General features: G+C 38.2%; 1 non-coding gene across 1 annotated transcript; it reads right to left on the bottom strand.

Annotated features, from left to right (window-relative positions):
• Nucleotides 1–2,542: 2,542 nt before the first annotated feature.
• LOC131181258 (small nucleolar RNA R71) lies at nucleotides 2,543–2,650 on the bottom strand. The gene has a single exon (XR_009149884.1). It is a non-coding gene; the product is annotated as a small nucleolar RNA R71 (small nucleolar RNA).
• Nucleotides 2,651–16,475: the final 13,825 nt, after the last annotated feature.

Here is a 16,475-nt window from a genome sequence, read left to right as displayed (position 1 = left end):
ATTGTTGACTAATTGAGGTAAGTATTGATTTAAGCTTCGTTAGTTGTGAATTAATGAAATTCAAGTTGATTGTGGAGATTATTATGAATATTGATTGGAATTATGGATTAAAGGAAGGAATTTCGGTTGGAGAAGAACAAGAAGGAGAGTCAAGTTTTGGTGAATTAAAGGTTGATTGAGATTGACTAGTGATGCATACATTTTGCATAATCATTTAGGTTTAATTTCATAGCCATTTTATTTGATTATTAGTCATTTTTAGCTAATTTCATTAGTTAATTAGTTAGTTTTTCATAATTGTCAATTTTGGATTAATTTGTAATTTTTACTTTATTTTGTAGGAAAAATGGTATTTTGGAAGGACTAAAAAGAAATTTTGCCATTGAGGAGTGATCTCTACAGCCAAAGATGTCAAAAACAAGTTTCAAAGTTGAAATATGCATTGGCCAAATTGCGCATAACTTGTCGCATAAGCCATGCAGATCTGCATAAGGAGAAAAATCACTGTTCCAATACCTGCCGAATTGTGCATAAGGAGAGTGCATGGCTTATGCGGATTCACGCCCCCTTATGCAATCTCACGGAATTGTGCATAACCTATGCACCTGGTCATGCAGTTTCGCATAAGTGAGCCAGAAACCAGCCGAAAACTGCATAATGGACTGCATGACTTATGTAGTCCACTTATGCAGTCCCACAAAGATTTCGTTAATGAGCTGGCAGAAGATTCCCTCAGAAAATCCCTCCTAAAACACACCATTTTAGGGCTCCATGTCAGAAAATGCTATAAATAGCCCCATTTCCCATTTTAGAAAGGGGGGAAGAAAGAGAAGGAAGAGGAGAAGAAGGAGCAGCAGCAACTGAAGAGACACAATCACCTCCCACACCATTTTCAACCAGATTTGAGGATTCCTTTCTTTTCTTACATTTTTCCTACATTTCTAGTGTTGAGCTTTTTGTTTCTTAGCTTAGATTAAAGTTTTATTTCCATATTAAATCAGAATATCTTTTAAACATTATGGATAGTGAGTAGTTTTACTTTGATTCTGGAGTAAGGGATGTAATATTTAGTTATTTTTGTGGATTTGAACTGGGTTAGTCTCAATTTAATAAATTTATGAGGTTTAATCCATTTCTTGTGTGCTTATTCACATGCTTAATGAAGGGCCCCATTAAGTTATGTTCTTAATCCTTGGTTGAAGCACCGAAAGGAGAAAACCAAGTGATAGTTAATCAAGAAATTGGACTTAATTAACTTAGATCTAGAAATAGACTAAGGGTTAAGAGGGTTTTAATAGATTGATTAAAGAACCTAATGGGTCTTGGTTAATTTTAACTCTACGAAAGTAGGATTAAGTTAATTAAGGCACTCTTTGTCTCACTCGAAAGAGTTTTCAAAGGATTTTAGAATTAATCTCCTTTAAACCCATAAATTTCATGGATTGGGCTAGCTAGGAAAAATCCCAAAATGACTTAAATATGAACCCTTAACTCCAGAATCGTCTTTCATCAATTATTGCTTGGAATTTTACTTTTGAGTGTTTAGTTTAATCTCATTTTATTAATTTTCATTATTATCAATTTCTTTATTTTGCGAATTATTAAATTAGTCATTGTTTAAATTTAGTTTTGCATTTTCATACCTTATGCTTCAAATTCCTAAATTTCTTTTATTAATTTGATTAAAATACAATTTTAACATATTTTATTTTATATCAAAAATTCAATCATTAACACAACTCCTCGTGGGAATGATATCTTTTTCTATACTATTTGAACGACCCGTGCACTTGCGGTTGGGACACATCAAGTTTTTGGCGCCGTTGCCGGGGAGTTGTTTGTTTAAGATTGAATTCTTGCTTATTTTAGTTGTTTATAGTTTTATCTTTGTTATCTTTTCATTTTGTGTTTGTTTGTTCTTTTTCAGGTACTTTTAATCTTTTATGAGAAGAGCTAGAAGCACAAGTGACACATCCTTATTGTTCAACCCTGAAATTGAGAAGTTTTGTAAAGCCAACAAGAAAGAAATCAGAAAAAGAAAAGAAGCTTTGAGAGCAACTAAAATTGAACAAGAAATGGCTGAAGAAAGAGTTGGAATCGGTGGTGATAATGTTGAAAATGATCGAAACAATGAAAATGCAGCTCATGGTGAAGAAGTTGTAAATGCTAATGTGCCTAAAGGAAGTATGATGGATCACGCATTTCCTCATTTTGATGATTTAAGAGAGAGTATAGCAAGACCAATAATTGATGCAAACAGTTATAAGATGGATTTTGGAGTACTACAAATGATTCAGAATTCTCAATTCGGAGGTCATCTTTCAGAAAATCCTCATACTCATCTTAAGAAGTTTGTTATGATCTGTGACATGCAAAAGCAACCAGGAGTATCTGATGATGCAGCAAGGCTAAAATTGTTTCCATTCTCTTTGAAAGATAGAGCATTGGATTGGCTTGATTCTTTACCTCACAACTCAATTACAAATTGGGAGCAGCTCACTGATGCATTTCTTGCCCAATACTTTCCACCTGGAAAAACTCAAGAGTTGAGGAATCAAATGATTGCTTTTAGACCAAGAGAAGATGAGACTCTTTATGAGTTATGGATGAGATGGAAGGAATTGGAGAGACAATGTCCACATCATGCCATTCCTAAATGGATGATAAACCAGAATTTTTACACAAATGTCACTCCTGCTATCAGAGGAATCATTGATGCTCAAACTGGAGGAGAATTCATCATTAAGCATGAAGATGAAGCTTATGAGTTATTAGAGAAAATAGCAAAGAACAGTCATCTATGGAGTAGTCCAAGAGGGTCAACTCCAACTCAAAAAAGGCAAGTTGCTGGAATGTATGAGCTTGATCCATTCAACATGATCAATGCCAAATTTGATGCACTCACTAATGTCCTTGCTAAGAAAATGGAGGATTTAAGTATGCTAGTCAGTTCATCATCATGTTCGAAGTTCTCAACAAGTTACTTATGCAGAAGGAACAATGAGCTGTGGAGTAGATTATCCTTCATATGCTTGGAGGAATCATCCCAATTTTTCATGGGAGAATCAGCAAAATCAAGCTTCAACTCAGAACTTTTCACCACAACAACAAGGGCATCAATACCAACAACCTAGGCAACAACCACCTAGTTTTCAGCAAAAGAATGCAAATCCTGCACCTTTACCAAGACAGCAAGAACAAAGTTCCACCACAGAGGCTTTATTACAACAAATTCTTGCTAATCAAACTAAGCGTGATGAAGAGTTGAGAGAGATGAAAGCAAGGCTGGAATAAATGCAAACACACAATAGGATGCTGGAAAATCAGATTGCACAACAAGCATGCTCATCAAGTACCAATTCTATGGGGAAACTTCCTAGTCAAACAGAAAATCCAAGGGAGCAATGTCATGCCATCACACTGAGGAGTGGTAAAATAGTGCATAATGAGAAGAGTGAAAAAGTTGAAAAGAGAGAAAATGAGGAAGATTTTGAGGGAGATGAAAAACAAAAGAGTGAAAAAGGGAGTGCAAGAAAAGGTAAAGAGGAGGTTGGAGAGAAAGAAGAGAAATATATACCTCCTGAGCCTTACAAGCCACAGCTTCCCTTTCCATAGAGATTTCAAAAAGCCAAGCTTGATAAGCAATTTGGGAAGTTCTTAGAGGTTTTGAAGAAGCTATATATAAATGTGCCTTTTATCGATGCTCTTTCCCAAATGCCTTCTTATGCTAAGTTTTTGAAAGAAATTCTCTCAAACAAAAGAAGACTTGAAGATTATGAGACTGTAGCCTTAACTGAGGAATGCAGTGCTATCCTCCAAAGGAAACTTCCTCCAAAGCTCAAGGATCCAGGGAGTTTTTCAATTCCATGCCACATTGGGGAATCATGTTCTGTAAAAGCTTTATGTGATTTAGGGGCTAGTGTAAGCCTTATGCCCCTCTCCATCTATGAGAAGCTTAACATGGGAGATCTTAAGCCAACCCACATTTCTCTTCAGTTGGCAGACAGATCAATTAAATATCCAGAAGGGATCTTGGAAAATATACCACTGAAGGTTGGAAAATTTTACATCCCAGTTGACTTTGTCATTTTGGACATGGAAGAGGATTCTCATATGCCAATCATTTTGGGGAGGCCTTTCCTGGCTACAGCTGGTGTTTTGATTGATGTGAAAGGTGAAAAGCTTACTCTTAGAGTCGGAGAGGATCATTTAGTCTTCAACATTGGCAATAATAAGAAGAAGCAACATGAAGATGTAGACTCTTGTTTGAGAATTGATATAGTTGATGAGTTAGCAAAAGAGCACTTTAGAAAGAGCTATCCAAAGGCTTCTCTTAAAAGTTGTCTTATCCATGAAGGGAGTATCAATGATGAAAATCCAAAAGAGGCTGCATTTGCACAACATTTGAATAGTAATCCACCTTGTCCTATGGCACCAATCTTTCAAGTTGAGCAAGTGGAGAAAAGTGAAGTCAAGCAACCATCTCTCAAAGAAAAAGATGCACCAAAGGTCGTCAAGAAAGAAATGGTTGGATTTTTAGACAAAGCAACAAGGATCTTCTCATATGATGGAAAGAAAATGAAGTATAGATTCATTGAAACACCTATTGGAAACAGAGGCAATAAATTCCAATTTCAGCCGCCATGAAACATGAAAAGAGTCCAGCTAAGGACTATAAATTAGCCCTCTTGGGAGGCATCCCAAGTTCTTTTATTTTCCTTTTTGTTGATTTACTTTTATTTACATTGCTTTTGTTTTTATCTTAAATCTCCAAATTCAATTTTTGACATTGTTGAATCTTGTCCCTTGTAGATGTATTTCAATGGAGGAAGGCTGGTGAACTGCTGGGGAGTGACCCTTAACTGATATTTTATCCCTCAACTCTCCCAAAACTGATTAATTTTTGCTGCATAACCTGTGCAGGTTTGCTCTTGGTTTATGCAGAAAAATGAAATTTGCAGCAAAGGAGGGGGTCTGCAGCAGATGACTTATGTTCTTGGTGAGGTTGGGTGTATAACTTTTAAGTATTTGTGCGTATAATGTTAATATGGTGGTAAGTTGGTCATTTTTGCAGTTTTGAGCCTATTTGGGTTGTGGGATTTAAGGTGGACATATTGCATTTTCTTGGCAAAACTTGGAGAGTCCATTCTCATTTATGGATAGATGCAACTTTATGCAGATTTTATTGAGTTTTAATGTGCTAAATGTTGATTTGCAGAATTTGAGTTGAAATGGCATGATTCATAAATGCCTTTTATGCAGGATTCACTTTTACAAGCTTGTGTGATGCAATTTTGATGGACTTTGTATATATTGATGTGTTTTTGGTGACAATTTCTCATGGTTTATGCTTCATAGAATTATATTTCTTCATTTTAGGGTATTTTTCACACTTGCAAATCATTTTCATGTCACGACCCAACCTATGGGCCGGACCAGCACTAGGACCTGGGCCAGCCTAAAGCCCCCGAGGCCCGTAGTAAGCCTAACTGTTCATTAACCCAACTCTAAGGCCCATTTGGGCCCAATTTCAAGAAACCAACCGGACAGAGTCCAGCCATAAAATGGACCTTTCAACGGGGAGTTTTTGACTCACCCGACCTGTAAACAAAATATATCATCAATTGGGGAGCTCAGCTCACCCTCCACATACTCATATCGGCATAAAAATAAATGGGAGCTCAGCTCCCTCATCCAATCCATCAAACATGCATATAATTTTACAGGTCCACATGATAATTTATATTACAGACCCGAATCATTTAAATATTTCTAACACATGCGAAAATTCTAGGAGTAAATAAAATTACAAAACTATTGATAAACAACCTGCGAATGAGAAAAGCAGGTTAACCACAATAAAATCCTCCTGTAGCCTGAGAAAAAATATTGAACAGGAGTGAGCGTTCGACTCAGAGAGTAAAATATCAATTTTAACCATAATCTCTATAACTATCTAGAACTAATGCAACCTGTGGAGTGAAATGCAACAGCAACCATATTTTCACATCATAACAACAAAAAGGTAATTTAAAGCACTCACGCACCCTGTAACATCAATCATAATATATGGGAGCTGATCCCCTATACAGCTCTCTTAAATCCAACCTGGTGCCAGCGAAGAACTCAGCTCGGACTTCCACTTAATAACCAAATCGAGGTCCCAGCGAAGAACTCAAGCCGTGTCTACCCCGAAGGACCGGGTCCCAGCGAAGATCTCAAGCCGTGTCTACCCGTCCTATCCATAGTCCACACCACATCACACGCACGCCAACGCACGCACACTGCTCCAAATTACCACAACAATATCCATGGCACGCTAACAGTTATGAATGCAACATAAATCGTGCCTAGAGTTTAACTACATAAATATTTGCATATAAGTGATGCATGGGCATGCTTGAACATATAATAATATCGAAATTACAATTAAAATTAATATTTTACTCACAGACTTGACGACAATCACTGTGGCGGCTGGGCGGAGGAAGAAGGCTGTCCCGGCTTACCTGACAATTTTATTACAATCATTTAATAAATTTGACTCCATACAAACAAGGAAAAAGACCGAATACGTCCTAAGTCGTGCCGAAAATCCGGCAGAATCTCCCCTATACCTAGGACCTACCCAACCTGCAAAAGGGCTTAAAACATACTTCTATATCCACAATCCACATATCCACAACTCAATCACGTCACACAGCCCCTCCTGGGCCCATCAAATCAATCATCCATCACAATATGTAAAATTTCAATTTAGTCCTTATAATTGATCATTTTTGCAAAAATTGCTCAAATAAGCCCTAAAAATTATAAAACTCTGCCCCGCGGTCCTTAGAAATATTACTAAGCTATTGCAAAAAGAATCGTAATTTTCTAAGCTACCACGAATATTTTATGGATTTTTAATCCTATTTAAGCACTAGAAAATTACGAAAAAGCAAGGTTCGGGTTTACCTTTGCCGATTCCGACTTCGGGAACGCGCTCGGGATGCATGACAATGGTGGGGTAGCCAAAACCTCGATCCAATTCGGAGACTTTTCCGGTAGCTGGTCTGTCTGGCCGGAAATTCACAGATCCGGACAACTGTCGAATTTCCGCGAATTGAGGATACCTACACGAAGCCCAATAATAATATATAAAAAAATCAGGGGTGTTACATTCTTCCCCCCTTACAGAAAATTCATCCTCGAATTTTACATAAGGCAGAACAAAGTACATGATTACACATTGAACAGATAAGGGTACTTGCTACGCATGTCCCGTTCTGACTCCCAGGTGCACTCTTCCACTGACTGGCTCCTCCACAAAACCTTAACTATAGGGATCTGTTTTGATCTTAGCTGTCTCACTTGGTAGTCCACTATGGCTACAGGTTGCTCCTCAAATGTCAAGTTCTCCTTTAGTTCTATTACATCCGACTGTAGTACATGAGAAGGATCGAGAATGTATTTCCTGAGCATGGAGATGTGAAACACGGGATGAACGTGAGAAAGGTTGGGTGGTAGCTCCAACCGGTAGGCAACTGCTCCAACTCTATCAGTAACCTCAAAAGGTCCAATATACCGAGGTGCCAACTTGCCCTTCTTTCCAAATCTCATGACTCCCTTCATTGGAGAAACCTTCAGGAATACATAGTCGCCATCGCAAACTCCACATCCCTCCGTCTGGGTCTGCATAACTTTTCTCGCCTCAAAAATTTCGATCGTTCCTCGATTAAAGGAACTATCTCTGAAGTGTACTGCACTAGGTCTACATCATGCACCTTCGCTTCCCCCATTTTCATCCAACACAGAGGAGACCTACACTTTCTTCCATATAGTGCCTCATAGGGTGGCATCCCTATGCTGGAGTGATAACTGTTGTTGTAGGCAAACTCCACCAAAGCTAGCTGCTCATCCCATTGACCTCCAAAATCCAAAACACTCATGCGAAGCATGTCTTCTAGTGTTTGGATTGTCCTTTCGGACTGTCCGTGCATCGAGGGTGGAAAGCCGCATCAAGTTCAGCGTGTGCCAAGTGCCTCCTGCAACTTTCTCCAAAATCGAGAAGTGAACTGGGGCCCTCTGTCAGATATTATGGAAGTCGGAACTCCATGCAATCTGACTATTTCTCGAATGTAGAGCCAGGCGTACTGTGCTACAGAATATGTAGTCTTCACAGGCAAGAAGTGAGCTGATTTGGTTAGGCGGTCTACAATTACCCATATCGAATCATATCCTCGCGTGGTACGAGGCAACCCAGTTACAAAATCCATAGTAATCATTTCCCACTTCCATTCTGGGATAGAGAGCTCTTGCAGCTTCCCTGACGGTCTCTGGTGTTCAAACTTCACCTTCTGACAAGTCAAGCACTTGGACACAAAGTCTGCTATGTCTTTCTTCATGCCATTCCACCAGTAACTATCTTTCACATCATGGTACATTTTGGTGGAACCTGGGTGGACATTGTACAGTGTATAGTGTGCCTCTCGCATGATTTCATTCCTGAGGTTGTCCACATTGGGCACACATATCCTAGAACCTTGCACTAGGGCACCATCATTGGAAAATCCAAACTCACCACCTTCACCTTGCTGTACTCTTTCTATGATCTTCATTAATTGTTGGTCTCTGCGTTGGGAAACTCTAACTCTATCTCGCAAGTCTGGCCTCACTGAAAAATGAGCCAACAAGACCCCCTCATCTGAAAGATCTAGGATTAAACCTTGATCCATCAACTCATGTACTTCCTGAATCAACGGTCTCTTCTCTGCTGAAATGTGCACCAAGCGCGGAAGATTTTCTCGCTTAAAGCATCTGCTACTACATTGGCCTTCCTGTGGTGGTACCGGATGGTGCAATCATAGTCTTCGTAAACTCCATCCATCTCCTATGTCTCAAGTTTAAATCCCTCTGTTGGAAGATGTACTTCAAACTCTTATAGTCGGTGTATATCTCGCACACTTCACCATACAGGTAGTGTCTCCAGATTTTTAGTGCAAAGACTACAGCCGCCATTTCCAAATCATGGGTGGAATAGTTACGCTCATGCCTCTTGGTGCCTTGAAGCATAAGCCACTACTTTTCCATTCCGCATCAAAACACACCCTAGGCCAACTCAAGGCGTCACAAGACACGGTGTATCCTTCACCGCTCATAGGTAGTGTTAACACAGGCGATGGTTAGACAATCCGTATCCTAATCATTATAACTGACTCTATCGAGCTCTCTTCCGGTCCTTTGCATCTTATCCACTTCACTTTTCCTATTTTTTGTATTTTTGGTTTCTTTTCAACTCTTTGTACTTATTCCTTAATTTTAGTCCTATCTCATCCTTACACCTTTTCCTTCAAAGATGTCTATCCCATCATCAACTTTAACTTTCTTTTTATTTCTTAGTCTTATCTTGATTACTAGTTTCATTACTTGAGAATTCTAACCCTATGATTTACTCCTACCAAAGACATTCTTCACCTTATGTAACACTTATAATTACCCATAGAGAATTTTTTTGTACCCCCTTTTTCCAACTTAACTATCGTAACATTATCATTCCCTACCAGCCTTAGTACGAAATTGCTTATCTGGATGAATATGAGCCCCATAAACTATAAGTTCCATCCGAACTAACACTGTAGGAAATATGTGTCATGCCTTAATTCCAAACAAGATACGTCACGTGTTCATTCTCCTTAATATAATCATATATATCATATAGCTTTCTAAATTTCAACCTCAAATTACCCATCAGCAACAATTTCATCTATTGAAACTCATCCATAAATAGTACTTCATCTAGCTCATAGTTTAAAGCAATGCAAGCCTTAGTAGCTAACTCAATTTAACTCTGTCATTACTGATCGTCCTTTCATACTTAACACTAGGTATGCACTTACTGTCATTCTCATATCAGAAATTGTATACGAATTGGTTCCTATCAAAATCTCAAATAACTAGGTCTCCTTGCCTCGGTCCGCTTCCTTATATAACGCTCTGGAATCAAAAACACGAGCTAAACTTGAAAAGAAAGAAAAATATCCTCTATATTCAACTACGCCCGATTGTCCATATAATAATGTTTAACCTATGTTTCTTAGTTTTTCTCTTCAGATTACATCATCTCCTAGCACAATTGTGCTCTACCTATAAGGTATCATCTGCATGAACCCTTTACTATACCATCGTCCTTCCTGACATAATATTTTATAATTTATTAACTTTACTTATACTCGACCTATGATTCATATCTATCATCGTTTATATTGTGCCCTTAACCCTTGTTGAATCCTGAAAGATTTCTCTCGCTAATAGATTCTTCAAACACTAATTCCACCCTTATCTATGGTCATTAATTTGATCCTTAAACTTTCTAGTGATTTATTACCATCCATACTTGTCACTTTTTATTCTACCCCTACTGTTGCTCTGTCGTTATTGCGTCACTACAAAGTGATTCTGTTGATTACACTAAAAATGTTTGCCTGACATTCATAACGAACCTCTAACTACCTTCTCACTATCTCAAAAGTCTAACCTAAAACCTATGTGTCATTATCTATCATTCTTTTCCTCTCATCATACCTATTTGATCCCTTTGACTTTTATTCAACTTACTGCTTACTAACTTCTCTTTCTCTACCTATTTAGGTAGTCCGCAATACCATCGCACACCTTCTAACATTTACTCATTATTATTGTATTCTATACCTCCATCACTTTTCTCACTAATGTGGTCCCATTTTGGGTTTTCCATCCTTGTCATTCTCCTTGCCAAGAATAACACTTAGCCTATCCTATATCTTAACTTTGTTCCTTTTATTATGCGCTCTTTAGGTTGTCCTTTCATTTATTTCCTTTGTCTTACCCAAAATAGAACTTGACTATTCTATCCCTAGTTCCATTCTTCTTCCTAACATAATAGCTGTACTTGCTAACTATATCTTTCAGAGTTTCTATCGCGTTATCATATGTCTGTGCTACTCAGATTTGGTCCTTTGACCACTCTAGCTAGTACTTCCACTAGCATTTAGATTATATTGCATCTGCAATCAATTGTCCAAACTTTCATTCTGCACTTTCTTTATCCATTGGCCTTCTGTGATTTATCTTCACTAATTTATTACTCTTAACACTATTATAATTAGATTATACTATTGTTTTGAATAATTTGAAATTAGAAAGGAACTCAGCAAATTACAGTCATACTTTTATTGTATGATCTCTATTCTTATCCTTTAGCTTACATAATACCCTTACTACCTCGAGAACTAATTTTGCAGTAATTTTATTAATATTATTATTATTATTATTATTATTATTATTATTATTATTATTATTATTATTATTATTATTATTATTATTATTATTATTTTCCATGTTTACTCAACTAGCCAAAACTTAAGATTCCGGGCACCCAAACCTGTCATCCAATTCAAAGGATTTACATCCATCATGATCTGATTATATATGATTCCTATAATGGAACTTGTATCCTCTCCAGGATACCCGAGCCAACTACTCTCTACCACACTCTACAGTCCCATCTGGGACACTATTCCATAAGTCATCATTATCAATAATAACCTTTGATCCATTCTGAAAAGATAGGACTATATCCTAACTTGCTGCAACAAAGGTACTACATCTACCACCTTGCCAGAACCATGTCAAGTTAATGACTCTTTTTTCATATCATAGCTCTATAAATCATCAATTCATAGTTTCGACCTTCTCTAGGTAGTAGAGTTGTACTTTATTCCATACTGATACACACAAGGTATACTATTCTCACTCTATAAGTGTCACCTTTACTTTGCAACTAGTCCGAAACCTCTGGTCTGATGGCAACTCTTGATGTAACTCTAGCTCATGCTGGGGTAACTGAGTCACTGACTCTAGTTATCACCCAACTGTAACCTTTCAATATTCTAGCTCTAGATCCCTAACCAGGAGTTCCCAACTCCTTTGCAGATATAGAACTGCTTGCGCATTCTTGTACAAAAGCAGACCGCTGCAACATCCTCATCATAAGCACTACAGGGAAGTACGCAGCTCTACACAATAATCTCATGTCGGTACTGTAATCTGCAGCTTACAGAGCAGACATTGAGAACATTGTATAGTTACTACGATACGTCCTGACAGACTAGGTCTCCTAATTTCTTATCTCTCCTAAATCTTCTATTATCACAAATTTATTCTGACAGGGTCATCTACTGATGACTGCCAGTAGTGGTATCCTCATCCTTATCTAGGGCAACTGTACTTTCAAGACTCACTTTTATGTACTCGTGCCTTGCACGAAATGGGCACACCATTTAAACCCATACTGATGAAAATATAGTATTTATTGGAGTACGTGTTTCCAAAGTAGACCTCAATAAGTTTGCTAAATCTATTTCATGTTTCTATGTACTCCACAAAAATCAAGACACTAACTGAGGTAATCTTATATTTCCCGAGGTATAACGTAGAATCTAGAAACAAAGAATTACAGGAAAGACGCAAATGTAATCCTATACTCCGCATGTGACTCCTAGTAGACTCTTCCCAACACTTAGATAATTTTTCCCTATGAATCTGGAGCCTAAGCTCTGATACCACATTTGTCACGACCCAACCTATGGGCGGACCAAAGACTAGGACACAGGCGACCTAAAGCCCCCGAGGCCCGTAGTAAGCCTAACTGTTCATTAACCCAACTCTAAGGCCCATTTGGGCCCAATTTCAAGAAACCAACCGGACAGAGTCCAGCCATAAAGTGGACCTTTCAACGGGGAGTTTTTGACTCACCCGACCTGTAAACAAAATATATCATCAATTGGGGAGCTCAGCTCACCCTCCACATACTCATATCGGCATAAAAATAAATGGGAGCTCAGCTCCCTCATCCAATCCATCAAACATGCATATAATTTTACAGGTCCACATGACAATTTATATTACAGACCCGAATCATTTAAATATTTCTAACACATGCGGAAATTCTAGGAGTAAATAAAATTACAAAACTATTGATAAACAACCTGCGAAGGAGAAAAGCAGGTTAACCACAATAAAATCCTCCTGTAGCCTGAGAAAAAATATTGAACAGGAGTGAGCGTTCGACTCAGAGAGTAAAATATCAATTTTAACCATAATCTCTATAACTATCTAGAACTAATGCAACCTGTGGAGTGAAATGCAACAGCAACCATATTTTCACATCATAACAACAAAAAGGTAATTTGAAGCACTCACGCACCCTGTAACATCAATCATAATATATGGGGTGATCCCTATCTGACTCTCTTAATTCCAACTGTGCCAGCGAAGAACTCAGCTCGGACTTCCACTTAATAACCAAATCGGGGTCCCAGCGAAGAACTCAAGCCATGTCTACCCCGAAGGACCGGGTCCCAGCGAAGATCTCAAGCCGTGTCTACCCGTCCTATCCATAGTCCACACCACATCACACGCACGCCAACGCACGCACACTGCTCCAAATTACTACAACAACATCCATGGCATGCTAACAGTTATGAATGCAACATAAATCGTGCCTAGAGTTTAACTACATAAATATTTGCATATAAGTGATGCATGGGCATGCTTGAACATATAATAATATCGAAATTATAATTAAAATTAATATTTTACTCACAGACTTGACGACAATCACTGTGGCGACTGGGCGGAGGAAGAAAGCTATCCCGGCTCACCTGACAATTTTATTACAATCATTTAATAAATTTGACTCCATACAAACAAGAAAAAAGACCAAATACGTCCTAAGTCGTGCCGAAAATCCGGCAGAGTCTCCCCTATACCTAGGACCTACCCAACCTGCAAAAGGGCTTAAAACACACTTCTATATCCACAATCCACATATCCACAACTCAATCACGTCACACAGCCCCTCCTGGGCCCATCAAATCAATCATCCATCACAATATGTAAAATTTCAATTTAGTCCTTATAATTGATCATTTTTGCAAAAACTGCTCAAATAAGCCCTAAAAATTATAAAACTACGCCCATGGTCCTTAGAAATATTACTAAGCTATTGCAAAAAGAATCGTAATTTTCTAAGCTACCACGAATATTTTATGGATTTTTAATCCTATTTAAGCACTAGAAAATTACGAAAAAGCAAGGTTCGGGTTTACCTTTGCCGATTCCGACTTCGGGAACGCGCTCGGGATGTATGACAATGGTGGGGTAGCCAAAACCTCGATCCAATTCGGAGACTTTTCCGGTAGTGATGCATGCGGAAATTCACAGATTCGGATAACTGTCGAATTTCCGCGAATTGAGGATACCTACACGAAGCCCAATAATAATATATAAAAAAATCAGGGGTGTTACATTTCATTTGTTCTCTCAATTTTGTTGAATTGTGCATAAGTAACTGCATAGCCTATGCAATCCTGCATAACCACAATTATTGCAATTTTCATCTCTGTTGCAAACTACATAAGGAGGTGCATAACTTATGCAACTCTGCATAGCCACATTTTGTCAAATTTCATATCTGTCAAGACTTGCATAAGAAGAGTGCATGACTTATGCACTTCTGCATGACTTCAAATCCTGTATTTTCTCTCTCTGCCGAAATCTGCATAAGGAGAGTGCATAGCTTATGCACTTCCGCATGACCACACTCTCCAAAAATCAAAACCTACCGAGAGGTGCATAAGCAGGGTGCATGACTTATGCACTTCTGCATAACCACACTCCCCAAAAGCCAAAACCTGCCGAGACCTGCATAAGGAGAGTGCATAACTTATGCACTTCCGCATGACCTATTTCTCTGAAATCCAAAACAGGCCAAAACTTGCATAAGTTAGCGCATAAGCTAAGCACTCTTGCATAATCAGTTTTTCACACTTTTTTATCACCCACCGAAACATGCATAAGAGAGTGCATAAGTTATACACACTCGCTTTTCACTTATGCAGTTTTACACAAATCCTGTTCAAATCAAAATTTCTTTTCGGCAACCATTTTTCCCACCTCCTCTTCCCGTCTTTTCTGTTCACGACTGTCCCTCCACTTCCATTTCTCCCGGCATTACCTCTCCTCTTCTTCTCCACTCCTATTTTCGCAGCATTTGCCTTAATTTCTCTCTGCCTTTTTCATTTTCTCCCTCATCTCCTCCATCCTCACCATCGGCAACCAATGGAGTCGCCTCCTCATTCCCCTCAAACCTCCCCTCTCCAAGTTTCGCCCTTGGTAATGCGGCCTCCCAACCCCGATTCCCCTCCACAAGAAACTCCTCCTCCACCTCCATCACCTCCTCCAGCACCATCACTTCGACAGCAACCAGCAGCAACCAGCCCCTTAGCAGCATCTTTGGACAAGGGCAAAACAATAGAATTAGATTAGTTTCTGCTTTACTTTTATTCAAACTTGTAGGAGTTTTTCTTTGTAGATATGTTGAAACAATTTTAGTTTGTTTTGAATTCTGTTTTTCTTGAAGTTTTATTGGATAGCTATTACATTAGTTTTTCATTGATTTTCATTGCCTTTACTGCCCTTTTGTGCATACTTATATCCATACTCTGTATATATTTGCATGCTTTTACTGGTGTTTGCATTTTTCCTTGCTCATCATCATGCAGTAGCTTTTGAATGTACTGCACAGGCTATAAATCCCCTTATGCAAATATTTTGCATAGCCTGTGCAGTCCTTATTGCCACTCATGCAGAACCGTACAGCTTATGCACCTTCCTTATGCACCTATTCTGGACAGCACTTTACTCTGCATAACCTGTACAGCTTCTTATGCATCTCCATTATTTCTTGAATTCTCATCTGCTCTATACTAGGTAACTCCTTCTTTTTGCTCTTAAATCTCACAATTCCCGGTAATTCCTGTTTACTTTAAGTTTTTATAATACAATGCTTGAGACATTGAGGACAATGTCTAATTTTGAGTTTGGAGGTGCACATTTTGATTTTTGCTACATTTTTGTTATATTTTTCACATTTTGAGTATAGGAACATCTCATCCCATTCCATTTACATATATTGTAAATATTTTACATATATATCCATACATACATATACATAACACATTTACACACACATTATACATCACTTAGAAATTGTACACATTGCACACAAATAGATTTCCTCCATTTAGTTAATACATTGCTCATTTTTAGGAATCATGCATCATGCATTAAAATCTTTTGCCAAATCCCTTGAGTATTGAAAATGTGCCTATGAGAGTGATTTGACTTACCTTTAGTTGGGTTTGTGGATTAAAAGTTTCCTAAGAGGTGCAAGGTTTTGAAGTGTCTATCCCTTGCCTATATCTTCTTAGCCAAAAAGCCACCCAACTAGTCATTTGGAGATGGAAGTGTTTAGAGGGAGTTATTGGATATAAGGTAGTCAAATGATGTCTCACCAATCCTAGAACAAATTTTCTAAACCTTTCGAGGCGAAATACCAGCTTGTACTTGAAAAGAGAGATGATTAGGCATTCTTTGATTTAAACCTTCTCATT

The sequence above is a fragment of the Hevea brasiliensis genome, chromosome 6, assembly GCF_030052815.1.
Source record: "Hevea brasiliensis isolate MT/VB/25A 57/8 chromosome 6, ASM3005281v1, whole genome shotgun sequence".
Lineage (NCBI taxonomy): Eukaryota > Viridiplantae > Streptophyta > Magnoliopsida > Malpighiales > Euphorbiaceae > Hevea > Hevea brasiliensis.
Note: the sequence above shows the minus strand (reverse complement) of the source record. Positions and strands in the feature narration are given on the sequence as shown.